Raw genomic sequence first — 15,972 nt, forward strand, 5'->3', positions numbered from 1 at the left:
TTTTTACTGAGTCGAGTTTTAATGAGTCACTCACCAAAGTGAATCGGGGGTTTTTGAGTCATTTGATTCACTGAGTCAGTCGACCAGAGAGTGCAAAAAATATACATTTTCACTCAAACTTAATTTGTTTCTCTTTTCATGTAAATCCTACTGCTAAGATGAATGATTCTAAAAGAAAACAACTATTTTATAGATTAAAAAAAAGCAAAAACATTTCTAAAATTAAGCAATTTCCTATCAAAATTGCTTAATAAACATTTATTTATTTTATTTTAATATATTTTTATTTTATTAGTATTTTCCTTAAATGTGTTAAATATATATTTTCTCATCTAAATGTCCACCGAGCTGTGAGCCAGGGGGCGGTAATGCGCCTTAACATTGGTTGCCAACCAAGAAGAAGAAGAAGCTGCGAGCCAGGAGGGAGGGGGTGAGTGAGTGAGTGATTCGTTCACTCTATGATTCAGCACAGGAGGTAGGGGGTGAGCGAGTCCTGAGTGATTCGCTTACGCTTACGATTCAGCACAGGAAGGAGGGGGTTAGTGAGTGAGTGAGTGAGTGAGTGATTCGTTCGCTCTATGATTCAGCACAGGAGGAAGGGGTGAGCGAGTCCTGAGTGATTCGCTTACGATTCAGCACAGGAAGGGAGGGGGTGAGTAGCTCAAATGTGCTGTTAGCATGTTAGCAGAGCGATGATACTGTGAACCAAGGAGCTATTTTCTTGATGTGAGCTTCTATTCAGGGTTTTTTCTTCCAGTTCAGAGCAGAAATTTTTTTGTTACGATACTGGATCTTGTGTTTTTCTCCAGTTTTAATTTTAAGCTAGATACATTGCTGCTAACAGCAACAGGGATGAGTCAGTTGGGCTTGTGAATCATGATTCATGAGTCAGTAAAGTGATTCTCGAGTATTGAACGATTCGTTCATGATTCGCGCATCACTACCCCACAGGAGTTTCCGCACCGGAAGTAGCATATGCTAACGTGCACATAGTCTATTGCCTTCTGTTTTAACAGTTAAAGCAGTAGAGACGAGCTGTTTGCATGTGCGTTGAACTGTAGCTTGTTTAACCAGGCTAGCTGTTAGCTTATAGCTCACCCTAGCTAACTGTTAGCTTATAGCTCAAACTAGCTAACCAGCGAGCAGTTAAAAGGACAGCCAAAGCTGCACAAAACACCCACAAACGTATCTCACTACTAGCGCCGAAAATATGACTCGCAGCTCAAACTCGACACAGCTGATGTAACATAAGACTGACATCCACCTAACCACAGCTAAAAAGAGATTTAGAGAAAACTTACCGTTTCCTCAGATTACACAAGTTGAGCTTTTTCACGCTAAAAAGTTGGTTTGTTTTGGCTCTCACTGAAGACACCGACACTGAAGACATACCCAGATAGCAAGGAAACATTGAAACAATGTTGAGTCAATATCAGGCGATGTTGAATCAACGTTGAAGTGTGACGTTGACCTAACGTCACTCTTGCACCCTTTAACGTTGAAACAACATCAGGTTTTGATGTTGAATCAATGTTGAAACCTGACATTGATTCAACGTTATATTTTCTAATACTGTTGACGGCGAAAACTGAGTTTTCGAAAATATCCACCCTGGCAGGCGTCTTTAAAAATCTCAGTTTTCAGTTAACGAAAACGCAGTTTACGTGTGGACAAAAGGTGCAAACGCAAGGTAGGTGAGCGTGCAACGTAAAGTTAGGTGAGCGTGCAACGTAAAGTTTGAATTGAGTGTGAATTGAAGCGGGTGCTCTCCAATCATTAAAAGTAACAAAGTCATTGAACACATTTATACAGTTACCTTTACGTTTATCAATCATATATCACAGATTTACAATTTTTTGTAGTACTACGCTAAAAAGCAACTACAGAGCGAAAGTCTGGGTCAAGCGCTGAGGCGACGGCAAGAACAAAGGAACCCTCGAAGCGTTAAAGCTAGCTTTGTAAGGGAATATAACAGAAAAGTATGAAACGAAAATGTTTTCTTTGTTGATAGACTTTGTTCGCAGTGCAATTTATTTGTTGCCGGATTGTAAGATGAAAGTAGACACAATTTCAGGCTCCCACATTTTATCCGAAACTTTACATTAACAAGTTTGTTTGTTTTTTTACTGTTATTCAAATGCAACCGCGGAAATAACGAGTAGAACAAAAGTCATTCATTCTTACCTTATACTAATCGTGGTGCAGGCCAGTGCAGTGCATGAACTGACGCCTTCTCCGGTCAATTCCGCTGAGAGTAAATCTAATGTCCCGCTCTACTGTACAAGACAATAGTTACCTGGAGGGATGTACCAATGTGATAGGGGTGCTGCGGAATAGTCCAAGTGGTAGCAGCTTTAATTTCCCACTCAACCATAAATCGATGGTTTTTCAACATGATTGTTGTCACCTTGTCAACTATAAATAGATCAACAATCAAAGATGACAGAACAACAGTGAAGCAATGTTATTTCAATGTCAGTGTCAGGTTTCAGCAGTATTTCAATGTTGTTTCAACATTGGTTTTGTGTTGACATTTCAATCCTGACGATTCTGATGGTTCAGATGGAAAATCAACATCTGTTCAATGTCTCCTTGCTATCTGGGTAGCTGTTCTTTTGTACTGCTTTTAAGCGAAACATTCTTTGTATATGAGGTCAAGGCTGTTCATCCTCTTCAGCTCTAGCGTAGACAACTGGCTCTGCCATGTTTTCGTGTGTTTCTTTGAAACGCTTGGGCCGCTCTGCCTGCCACAGTTTAAAACTGGTCATGTGACTGCATGGCCACATCTGATTGGTTAAAAAAAGTCACCGGAAACTCCACTGGCAGCATGTTATCTAATGTGTTAAACTAATTATTGTTTTAAAAGTAACGAGTCTAATTTTGCAAATGTAGCGGAGCAAAAGTACAGTTTCTTCTTCAAAAATATACTCAAGTAAAAATAAAAAGTATCGTGCAAAAAAGGTACTTTAAAAGTATATTTTTTTCAAAAACTTACTCAAGTAAATGTAACGGAGTAAATGTAATGAAGTAAATGTAATGGAGTAAATGTAATGGAGTAAATGTAACTCGTTACAACCCACCTCTGGTGGCATGGCTGTGCTGTGTGGCAAGCAGGCAGGAAAAAGGACCCAAAGTGCAACAACAACAACAAACTTTATTTATATAGCACAGGGGTGTCAAACATACGACCCGTACCGGGATAAATTTGCATTATTAAAAAAAAAGAATAAACTTCATTTTCTTTCAAATCTGCAGTTCCTATGTTGTTCGCTAGGGGCATTGTGTTTTAGTCAGTTCAATCGCTTTACCCGCTTTTTCTCTTGGAATGGGCACCCTCATCAGCGAAATGTCTTTGTCAAAAAAGAGAAAAGTGGACACAGAGTGTTGGATTTTTCAAGAAAAATGGACTTCTTCCTATATGTTCACAGAGGTGAATGGGAAACCCGTGTGCCTAGTGTGCATGCGGCAAGTTTCGGTGCTTAAGGAGTACAATATTCGGCGCCACTATGAAACTCAACATGGTGAAAAATACAACAGCTTGCACGGAGAACTGAGAAAACAGAAGGTAAATGAAATGTTGGTTGGTCTGAGGAAACAGCAATCTGTTTTCACCCGGAGCCGAGAGGTCAGTGATGCTGCGGTGAAAGCCAGCTACGTAATTGCTAGCCAAGTAGCATTAGCATCAAAGCCGTACTCTGAGGGAGAGTTCGTCAAAAACTGCATGCTGCCACAGTTTTTGACGAACTTGACGAAGTTTACGTGAGGTAGCTTGGCGCCATATTGTTAATAATTCGGAAGGTAAGCAGCAGGATTTTGAATTGAATGCGGTACTTAACGGGAAGCCAAATCAGATCAGCAAGGACAGGGGTAATAGAGACACGCTGCCCACTAACAGTAAGGAGACGAGCAGCTGCATTCTGAACAATTTGGAGTCTATGGAGGAGAGTAGAGTTAAGACCGAAGTAAAGTGAGTTGCAATAATCCAACCTAGATGTCACAAAGGCGTGGATAAGCTTACAAAGGTCCCTATGTGGAACATAATGTCTGCCCTTGCTAATAAGACACAATTGATGATTTAACAACAGAAGACACTTGTTTATCAAACTTAAAAGAGCTATCCAAAAATGCACCCAGGTCACTAACAGTTAGTGACGGGATTTCCGGCTCTTTTTAGAGATCTGGCTCTTTTGGTATGGCTCACTAAAAAGAGCCGGCTCTTTCGGCTCCGAACCGGCTCTTCAGGTTGTTTTGTTGCTTTAAATAATTTATCATTAACAATAATATAAAATTATGCACAAAAGGAATTACTAATGTAAAAAAAGTGGTTTTATATATATATAACACCCAGCACGCCCCTGCGGGCGGTTTATCCTTCAAGCTCGGGTCCTCTACCAGAGGCCTGGGAGCTTGAGGGTCCTGCGCAGTATCTTAGCTGTTCCCAGGACTGCGCTCTTCTGGACAGAGATCTCCGATGTTGTTCCCGGGATCTGCTGGAGCCACTCGCCTAGCTTGGGAGTCACCGCACCTAGTGCTCCGATTACCACGGGGACCACCGTTACCTTCACCCTCCACATCCTCTCGAGCTCTTCTCTGAGCCCTTGGTATTTCTCCAGCTTCTCGTGTTCCTTCTTCCTGATATTGCTGTCATTCGGAACCGCTACATCGATCACTACGGCCGTCTTCTTCTGTTTGTCTACCACCACTATGTCCGGTTGGTTAGCCACCACCATTTTGTCCGTCTGTATCTGGAAGTCCCACAGGATCTTAGCTCGGTCATTCTCCACCACCCTTGGGGGCATCTCCCATTTTGACCTCGGGACTTCCAGGTTATACTCGGCACAGATGTTCCTGTACACTATGCCGGCCACTTGGTTATGGCGTTCCATGTATGCCTTGCCTGCTAGCATCTTGCACCCTGCTGTTATGTGCTGGATTGTCTCTGGGGCATCTTTACACAGCCTGCACCTGGGGTCTTGCCTGGTGTGATAGACCCCAGCCTCTATGGATCTTGTGCTCAGAGCTTGTTCTTGTGCTGCCATGATTAGTGCCTCTGTGCTGTCTTTCAGTCCAGCTTTGTCCAGCCACTGGTAGGATTTCTGGATATCAGCCACCTCCTCTATCTGCCGGTGGTACATACCGTGCAGGGGCCTGTCCTTCCATGATGGTTCCTCGTCTCCCTCCTCTTTCTTGGGTTTCTGCTGCCTGAGGTATTCACTGAGCACTCGGTCAGTTGGGGCCATCTTCCTAATGTATTCTTGGATGTTCGTTGTCTCATCCTGGACTGTGGTGCTGACACTCACCAGTCCCCGGCCCCCTTCCTTCCGCTTAGCGTACAGCCTCAGGGTGCTGGATTTGGGGTGAAACCCTCCATGCATGGTAAGGAGCTTTCTTGTCTTTATGTCAGTGGCTTCTATCTCCTCCTTTGGCCAGCCTATTACCTCAGCAGGGTACCTGATCACGGGCAGGGCGTACGTGTTGATGGCCCGGATCTTGTTCTTACCATTCAGCTGACTCCTCAGGACTTCCCTGACCCTCTGCAGGTACTTGGTGGTTGCAGCTTTTCTAGCGGCCTCTTCATGGTTCCCATTCGCCTGTGGGATCACCAAGTACTTGTAACTGTCCTCTATGTCTGCAATGTTGCCTTCTGGTAGTTCAATCCCCTCAGTTCTGACTACCTTCCCTCTCTTTGTTACCATCCGACTACACTTCTCCAGTCCGAACGACATTCCAATGTCATTGCTGTATAGCCTGGTAGTGTGGATCAGTGAATCGATGTCTCGTTCACTCTTGGCATACAGCTTGATGTCATCCATGTACAGGAGGTGGCTGACAACTGCTCCGTTCTGTAGTCGGTATCCGTAGCCAGTCTTGTTAATGATCTCACTGAGGGGGTTCAGGCCTATGCAGAACAGCAGTGGGGACAGAGCATCTCCTTGGTAGATCCCGCACTTGATGGTGACTTGTGCTATGGGCTTGGAGTTGGCCTCTAGTGTTGTACGCCACATCCCCATTGAGTTCCTGATGAAGGCTCTTAGGGTCCCATTGATCTTGTACAATTCTAGGCATTCCAGTATCCAGCTGTGGGGCATTGAGTCATAGGCCTTCTTGTAATCAATCCAGGCAGTGCACAGGTTGGTCAGTCTGGTCTTGCAGTCTCGGCTGACTGTTCTGTCTACCAGTAGCTGGTGTTTTGCGCCTCTGGTATTCTTGCCAATTCCTTTCTGTGTCCCGCTCATGTATTGACCCATGTGCCTGTTCATCTTAGCCGATATGATGCCTGACAGGAGCTTCCATGTAGTACTGAGGCAGGTTATTGGTCGGTAGTTGGAGGGGACCGGTCCCTTCTTGGGGTCCTTGGGGATCAGGACCGTCCGGCCTTCAGTTAGCCATTCCGGGTGTCTCTCGTTAACTAGCAGCTGGTTCATTTGTGCTGCCAGACGCTCGTGGAGTGCAGTCAGCTTCTTCAGCCAGTAGGCGTGAACCATGTCGGGCCCTGGTGCTGTCCAACTCTTCATACTGGAGACCCTTTCTTGGATATCTGCCACTGTGATGGTTACTGGACCCTGTTCAGGGAGGTCGCTGTGGTCAGCCCTCAGATCCTCTAGCCACTGAGCATTGCCGTTATGGGTTGCATCCTTCTCCCATATGCTCTTCCAGTATTGCTCCGTCTCCAGCCTTGGTGGTGCTGTTCTCTTATTGTTCCCTTGCCACTGAGAGTACACCTTTGTTGGTTCTGTGGAGAACAGCTGGTTTATTCTCCTGCCTTCTATCTCTCTGGTGTACCTCCTCAAGCGGCTGGCCAAGGCTGTGAGTCTTTGCTTGGCAGTTTCCAAGGCCTCAGGTATGGACAGCTTGCTGTATTTCTTAGGCACCTTATTTGTCGCACCTTTCTGCAACTCCGTTAGTTGGCTAACCTCCCTCCGTGCTACTTTGATCTTGCCCTCTAGCCTCCTTCTCCATGGAGGGTACTGCCCCTTGTGGCTGTTCAACTTGTAGCCAAGCATCTCACTGATCACTGTTGCCGTATTGTAGATCAGCTTGTTAGTGTCGGTAATCGTGGTTGTAGGTATTGTCCGTAGTGCTGCATTAACATCATCTAGCAGACCTTCTGAGGGAACTTCACGTAATCTTGGTAACCGGCTACGGGAGATCCAGGTTTCAAGCTTGGCCATGATCCTATTTTTCAGGTCAGTTCCTCTCGCACTCAACTCTCCTATCGCACTTGGGGCTATGTACCCAATCTCGGGTGGGGGTGATGATATCTCCCCCCTGACCTGGCGTCCTGACTCCTCCTTGCCGTAGCATTTGTGTTGTACCTCGTCAATCTCTAGCTGTGAGAGCAGTCCCTTTTTTCGAATGTTGGAACACTGAGCTACTAGTTGTTTCGCCGTCATTGTGGATGTTGGGTATCGAAGAATCCATAGGTCCCTCATCCTATTCATGTAGCCCCTTCCGCCGGGGTTACTTGCATAGTAGCATTCCAACAACGCCCTGTTTTCGTCTCTTGCCCACTGATGCCTTCTTGTTCCAGTAGCCCACTTTTCGTCAGGGTGCCCTGGTTCCTCAACACCTGACGCGGACCTTGTTGATCCGGGCGACGTCCGAGCCGGCATGCCTTCATATTTATCTGTCTCGCTCATGTCTGCGGTAGGCTTGCTTAGCATAGGGGGTCTAGCCTTAGGACCCTTACTGGATACAGACGCCCCAGGCAGGAATCGAACTTGCGATCCTCTGTTCCAAAGGCGTGTAGTCTAACCACTACGCTATCCAGCTGCTATATATATATATATATATATATATATATATATATATATATATATATATATATATATATAAAATTTTATTTATATATGTTTATATATGGCCCCTAGAGACAAAGCACGTGCAAACTCTAAAGCATATACAAACTCCAAAAACCACGTACAAACTCGAAAACACATTTCTAGCGTTAACTGAACTTCCAAAACAGAGCTACCCAGATCACTTAAATTACACAATTGAAAGCATGTGTGTATTGTTTGTGTATTTATAGACAAGCACTCATATTTATTCAAATAATTTAAAAAAAGTTCATTTACCTGTTACTACCACACACCAAATCCGGTTGTTGATACTTCCTGGCTTGTGTAGCCACTAGGTAACAAAAGCTCAACACTGCGCCCTAGCATCCCGGAGCACTTCTGTTGTCTTTTGTACGTGATTCTGAGTTTTTACGTGTTTTGGAATTTGTACATGCTTCGGGGTTTGTAAGTGCGTCTGAGTTTTTACGCGTTTTGGAGTTTTTACACGTTTTGGAGTTTGTACATGATTAGGAGTTTGTACGTGCTTTGTCTCTAAGGGCCACCATAAATATACTTTATTTATTCACTCCACATAAAATGTAATAAATAAATCATATAATACAAAAAACAACTATTTACATTTTAAACTTTTAACTATTTAAATTTTCAGCTTTTTAAATTTTAAATTTTCAGCTTTTTCCTTTTAAACAAATTTAACGTGAAACAACACAAAACACTGCAAACCACAACACAATTAAATATAATTTAAAATATTAAAACAAAAAGAAGATGCACATTCTCTGTCATATGGGCCTGCATGATTTCTGAATCTACTATACCTTTCTAATGTGACGTTGTTGTCCTGCGCTCTTTTTCTCTCTGGCTCTGTTCCTGTGCTACTGCGAGTGTAACTAACGTCCCTCCCCCCTCTGCCCAGCGCAAAGTACAGGCCGCGCATGCGGAGTTTAGCGGAAAAAAAGGCGAGAGAGAGAGTGTGAGAGAAAGAAAAAAAAAAAAAAACCTCACGGCTCCCAATAACGAGCTGGCTCGTGTCGTTCACTTCAAAGAGTCGGCTCAAAGAGCCATTTCATTCGCGAACGACCCATCACTACTAACAGTGTCGGTGAGGAAACTGTTTAAGGAACCGAGGGTGTCACGGAGTTGGCTACGGGGGACTCTACTGTCAAACACGATAATTTCCGTTTTCCTGTCGTTTAGAATAAGAGAGCCAATTTTTGACCTCACACATGCACTCGCGAAAGCCGCACAAAGACATAGAGGGATCATCAGTTAGCTTGAAATACATCTGTATGTTGTCGGCATAACAATGATGTGCGATGTTATACTTCTCAAAGATTGAGCCTAAAGGAGCATATACAGTGAGAAGAGCAGGGGCCAAGGATAGATCCTTGAGGCACGCCGCAGGAGACAGGTGCAGCAGAGGAGAGATAAGGGCCAAAATTGATCGAGAAGGACCTATTAGAGAGGTATGACTTAAACCAATTTAGGGCGGCACCTCCAATGCCAAGTGTGTGTTCAAGCCTCGCTAATAGGATGTTATGATCTACCATATCAAAGGCCGAGGATAGATCTAGTAGGACCAAGACTGAAGAGCGTCCGGAGTAAGCAATCAGAAGGAGATCATTGAGGACTGAGCAAGGCCGTTTCAGTACTATAACAGGTAGGGGGCTGCACAATTTTGCATAAAATGAGAATCACGATTTTTTGGCTTAGAATTGAGATCACAATTCTCTCACGATTTTCTTTTCCAGTATAAATATTTATTGCACTTATTAACTGCACATCAACTTCGTAACAGTTGAGACTGAACATAAAAACAACAAATGTCTCACGTTTTGTTGTTGCCGCAAAATGTTGTACTGCTTGAAATTCCGTCTCCACCGTTGCTCGACACTGCATGTATAGAGCAGGTAGTGCAACAATAGAAAAATAGTTGCGGGACGGCACTGTGTAGCGTTTGTCTAGGGTGTTGATCATTTTCCTAAATCCCTCGTTTTGCACAGTGTTGATGGGAGCCATATCTTTGGTCAGGTGATGAGTGATAGCCTCCGTAATTTCTTTGTGCCTGCGGAAGTTCAACGGGTATAGGGAAGCGCTGTATAAGGTTCCCGTTATTGATGTTTGGGTGGTTGTCCGGGACGGATTTTCTCCTGTCACTTTCTCGTCATCCCTGACGTGCTCTCCGTTGTTTTTTCCCTGCTAATTTTAGCATCACACCACAGCTTCTGTATCACGTGGTATAAGGCTCCGCCCTTGTCATTTGTTGAGCAGGAAGAGTGAGCGCTTGTTTTCATGCAGATTACGTCCCGGCTCAAAATGCGGTACAATCGTCGTTGTCTTTTTTTTTCTTTTTCTTTTTTAAATCGTTGTCATTTGGAAATGAGATCGCACATAAGTATGAATCGAGATCGCGATTTTCTAACGATTAATCATGCAGCCCTAATAACAGGGTTTGTAAGCAGACTGAAATTTATCATAAATGGCATTCGTATCCAAATACGGCTGGAGTTGTGAAAGAACAATCCTCTCCAGTATTTTGGACAGGAATGGAAGCTTAGAGATCGGTCTATAGTTCCCCAAGATCGTTATGGTAAATGGCCTGTATTTATATAGCGCTTTACTAGTCCCTAAGGACCCCAAAGCGCTTTACATATCCAGTCATCCACCCATTCACACACACATTCGCACACTGGTGATGGTAAGCTACATTGTAACCACAGCCACCCTGGGGCGCACTGACAGAGGCGAGGCTGCTGGACACTGGCGCCACCGGGCCCTCTGACCACCACCAGTAGGCAACGGGTGAAGTGTCTTGCCCAAGGACACAACGACCGAGACTGTCCAAGCCGGGGCTCGAACCGGCAACCTTCCGATTACAAGGCGAACTCCTAACTCTTGAGCCACGATCGCCCCCTTATGATCAATGTTTCTTTTTTTAAGAACGGGCTGGACAACAGCGTGTTTGAAGGATAAAGGAACAGAGCCTGCAAGTAGAGATATATTCATTAGAGATAGGATGCCGGGTCCAATTACGCTGAAGCGATCCTTAACTAAACGAGATGGAAGGATATCATAAGCAGGAGAGGTGTTCTTTGATTGGTCAATAAGTCACTTGAGAGTATGGAGTGACACTGGCTCAAACTGTTGAAATGATGATGAACAACCACTGGTGGGTATAAAACTCGACACTGAAGGGAGCGAGGACTTAAGATGTAAAACTTTACAAATAAAATGAGGTTAAAAAAAAAATTCACAGAGAGAAGGAGAGCACGCCAGTGGCATTTCAGCCCATATGGAAAAGAAATAGTAAAAACTTATATGTGATTTACTCATGAAAGTGGCCACTTTTATGAGTAAATCATATAAGGCTTACATGATTTACTCATGAAAGTGGCCACTTTCTCATTACTTTCATACATTGTTTTAGTAAGTATCCAAAACATACAAGTTTCATTATATAATTTTTCAAGGGATCTTATATCTGTTTTCACTCTTATATGCTTTTCATACAAGTTTCACACAAGACAGATACAAACTTTATAAGATTTGTATACATCTTTTCCATATGGGAGGATAGGGGTTAACCAATGAATTGAAAACATTAAAGAGGGATCAGGGGTTGTGACCATGAGTAAGAATAATTTTAGATAGGAAGGCAGCTTTGGCCATTTTAGCAGCAAGTTGAAATTGCAACCGGCTGGCACGCAAGATATCATAAGAAACCTGGAGTCTATCTTTCTTCCATCTTTTCTCATCCCGGCGGCACACACGTCGCAAGGCATGTGTAGAATTGTTTAGCTAGCATCGGGAAAAGGATCTAGGGTGCTTCATTTTAACAGGGGCAACAGTATTGAGGATGGAGGAGCATGTGGAAAAAAAGGTGCTAGCAAAGTCATCAATCGTGGAAGCCAAGGAACAGTCAGGAATGGAAGAGGCAAGTTTCGAAAAAGACATTGAAAAATTCTCCACAGTTCCAGAATTAATTATACGTGTAGGGCGTAGGAGAGCATCAGGGTGAAGTTCAGAAGTACATAAGTTAACATCAAAGATAACAGGAAAGTGATCAGAAATCCCAACATTGCTTATATCCTTAATGCTAATGTCCAAACCGTATGAAATAAACAGATCGAGGGTGTAGCCCCTAGCGTGGGTTGGTTGGTTAACCCACTGGGCAAGATTAAAAGAGTTCGTTAATGCAAGGAAGTCTTTGGCTAACGGATCGTTGTTACAGCAGATATGAATGTTAAAATCACCCATAATAAGTACACAGTCATATTTTAAAATAATTGAACCAAGAAAGTCAGCAAATTCGTAAATAAAAGTCTTATTATATTTAGGTGGCCGGTAAACCAAAACAATCAGAGAAGTTCGCGAGGCGGTCATCTCCAGAAGTTGAGCCTTGTAACTGATGTAGGAAGAACAGGGTAGCTGTCGGACTCTGTATTTACATTTAGAGACCGAGGCTAAGCCACCACCTCTGCCGGTAAGCCTCGGAGAGCTAAAAAAGACACAGTGGGGACCGGGGGGAGAAGCTCAGAAAAAGGAAGCAACTCACCAGGGCGAATCCAGGTCTCCGTCAGAAAGAGAGCATCAAGGCTCGTGGTGGAGAAAAAGTCGTTTAACACAAAGGTCTTATTTACCAGCGACCTGACGTTGAAAAGAGCCATCAGTGTCCAGGGCGCAGCATCCGCACGAGTAGCACGTTGCAGGGCCCTGAGGTTGCTGTGGTTGACACCACGTCTGTACGAGGCGATCCAGGTCCGAGCAGGGAGGCATTCCGCTGGAAGGGCTGGGCTTGCTGTGAGACGGAGCAAATCCACCGGTGGCCAAGCAGTTTAGCGACAGGGCGATCACTGGAGACTGCACGGAGAGAGGGCTGGAACTCAAAACCCAGCTTTATTACTGGTAAAACTTCCTCATAAAATAAAACTCACAAAAGCAAAACAAGACTCGGAACAGAGGCGCTGGAAGGCCGGACAGAACAAACGCAGCATGTTGAGGGTACAACAGAGAGCAAAGGCAAACACAGGGCTTATATACACGGGGGAGGAATCAGGGAATGGGAAACAGGAGGGAGACACAGCTGGGAGAGATTAGGGCTAACGACACAGGGGCAGGTAAAACTGAATACACTGACAAATAAAATAAAACAGGAAATAAGAAACAAATCACAAAAACGCAAGCTTGACACTGAGAGATAGACAGAAAGAATATTAACATTGAACTAGAGGCCAGAAAAACAAATAACGTAAAGAGAACAAAACCAAGAATAACCCTTAATGCAAAATCAAACCAGCACAACTCAAAAACCCAAACAAATCATAATTTAGAAAAACACCAAAACAGAAACAGAAAAAGCTGGGTCACAATGACCGAGAACCGTGACAGTCAATCAATTAATCCAAACTCCGTGGGCTGATCTGCCAGGTAGCCTAACTACCCATTTGAAAATAAATAAATAAATGAATGGAAAAAATAGAGTAAATTTACCGTTCTTGTTTGCAAAAGTTTTCTTGTCTAGTTGAATACAAATAAATACCCAGCAGAAGTGAAAGATTTTAAAAAATAAAAGTAAAATTAGAGTAAGTTCCTTTGTTGCATAGAAGGCCTAAGGTTCTTTTTAAAGACATCAATAACAAAAAGCTCCTCCTATATTCCTGGAATATGTCTCCGGTGTTCATAGTACCATGTTTGGTTTACTCCAGGCTGTGGTGTGTTGAGATTATCTCACCAAAGGGGTTGTTCCACTTCGTGTTGAGCTGAGCATCAAAGTGCAGCAGAGCATGACCTCTCAGCCCTCTGCAGGCCGTTCAGTAATCCATCTACACACAAGGGGGTGGGTGGGGTTTAATATAGATGGAGGTATTCGTAGAAACGAGCTTAACAAGGTCTTTGTTAGCAGGGTCCTCTGTGCGACATGTCAATAAAGGGCTTATTTCATGTAATCAGTGTAATCAGCAGCAGCTGACCAAGGTGAAGAGTTCACCATAGCTTTGTGTGGTGCTTTCATGTTAGACGATTAATCTTTGCTTCACACACAGCCATCGCTGGGCTTTATCATGTCCACAAAGTTCACTCATCTCTCAAATCTCAACTGGGATTAGCCGGTAATCCAAGGACATTCCCATCCATTTAAAGATGGCTCGTAGCCGCTGGTCATTAATCTGGGCCATCACATTACGCTGTCATCACAGGACTCGCTGGGCGCCTCTGGCCTCAGAGGAAGCTTTCTGTTAACTGACTTTGGAGGCAGGAATCCACACAATCATAGACCCATGGCTTCTTACTGTGGATTTTCCACTGAATCATCCTATATATTCAGCAGGAGATCAGTTTCAGTCAGAAGATGTTTCCATCTTAACTTTCAAGTGCAGATTATGACAGATTACTATTTACAATAGCGAGAACATCCTACATATACACGTCTTTCTTATTCAAGAATTTTAGAGAAAACACGTTTTTTGATTCATTCATGGTTTTCTGTATAATTATTTAAATGCTGCCACTGTGTTCTATTAATATTCAGGTTTGTTGTTTGGACCCATGTGATACATTTAATTACAGAATTCATGGCCTACGAGGTCAAAATCCATTATACATTTTTGTTAACATGTAAAACCAAAAGTTGTAGCTGTTTCTAAGGAAAAGCTACCAACAGAGCTTATTTTTAAAACTGCAAATAAAAAGTAATCAGTTATATCAATCTGGTAAATATGAGATTATAATATTTGTTTACGTGTATATGACAGTCCTGTAGCTATAATACTACACAGCAAGATTTCATCATTAAAATAGAAACTATTCATAGATGCATGCAAGAATAAAATAACAGAGGTAATTATCAGATGTATTAAATAATAGGTATCAGTAGTAGATTATTGTGGAAGTATAAAGACACACAGTTAGAACATTTAAATTTACCCTTAAATATTCAGGTTCTCTAAAATGAGCCAAAAATATATATGAATACACTGAGAGTGTCTGAGTGTAGAGCTCTCGGTGCTAATGGCCTCGGCTCAGTGGAGGCTTGACTTTCTGCAGGTTTCTTATGTAACGGATCTGTTTCCCAGCAATGCCAGGTCATTATTTTTGAATGAGAGCAGGGAATGCTGGAGTAGCAGGAACGCAGGTTATCTGCCGGATCTACACGGCTCTGCAAACACGAGTCAAGCTGTTAGCAAACGATACGACTCCAAATGTCCCAGCACTGCAGCTGCAGCCACAGGTCGCACCGATTACATCAGGTTAAATGTTACAACAGAAACAGAGACGTGAATTTATGCGTTAGGAAGATGCAGACATGTAAAAGTGTTTCATGTCTCAGCATGGGGAACATTTTTGCTACAGAGCAGAAACCAGAGGACCCTTGAAATGAAGTCTCATTTTGGACCCAGTTATTCTCTTATGATATTTCCCTTCAAGTATCTCAAATAGATCGAAATAAATAACTAATCATTAAGGGTAATAAAATTGAATGCTAACCAGTTATTAATTATCATTTATCTTTGTCTTCATGTTTCTTCTTTTTCAATTTTCTAGTATGTAAATGATTGAAAAGCCACTTTCTGTGCTTCCTGTACTTCAGTCTTCTTTGCATTAGAGTCATTCCTGATAAAATCTGTTTGATTTTTTGTCATGTTTTTGGCAGCATTTGTGTGTCGTTCTGTCTGTAATCACGATAACGCAGATAACACCCTGTAGGGTTCAGAGTGGGGTCACGCTAACAGAAAAAAAGCATTAGAAGTGTGCTGTGCATTGCCAACATATACAAAATACTGTATAAAGATTTAAAATATGACAAGACATTTGACCTCTTACCTCTCCTTCAAGGTCAAATAAGGTCAAAGTTTCATAAAAATGTATTTTCTTTAAAAATTCTGCTGCCTTTGTTTTCATTTAGGAAAGTATCATATTATATCATGCCATATTTGACCTCTGACCTCACTTTTAGATTTCAAAAGTGCTTTTTTTCCCCCAAAATTCATTTTACGGTAAGTATTGTGAAGAGAAGAGAATGATCTGTGTAGTGCAGCTCTGCAGGCTGGATTTGATTTAACTTTATCGATCTGTACAATTTTTACATTTTATTTTTTTAATAATTAAATCAGCGGTCCCCAACCTTTTTTGTGACAATTGTCCGACAATATTTTCACTGACCAGCCTTTAAGGT

This window comes from Rhamphochromis longiceps, linkage group LG17, assembly GCF_057381845.1.
Source record: "Rhamphochromis longiceps isolate RC_006_pf linkage group LG17, R_longiceps_female_GT1.1, whole genome shotgun sequence".
NCBI classification, from domain to species: Eukaryota; Metazoa; Chordata; class Actinopteri; order Cichliformes; family Cichlidae; genus Rhamphochromis; species Rhamphochromis longiceps.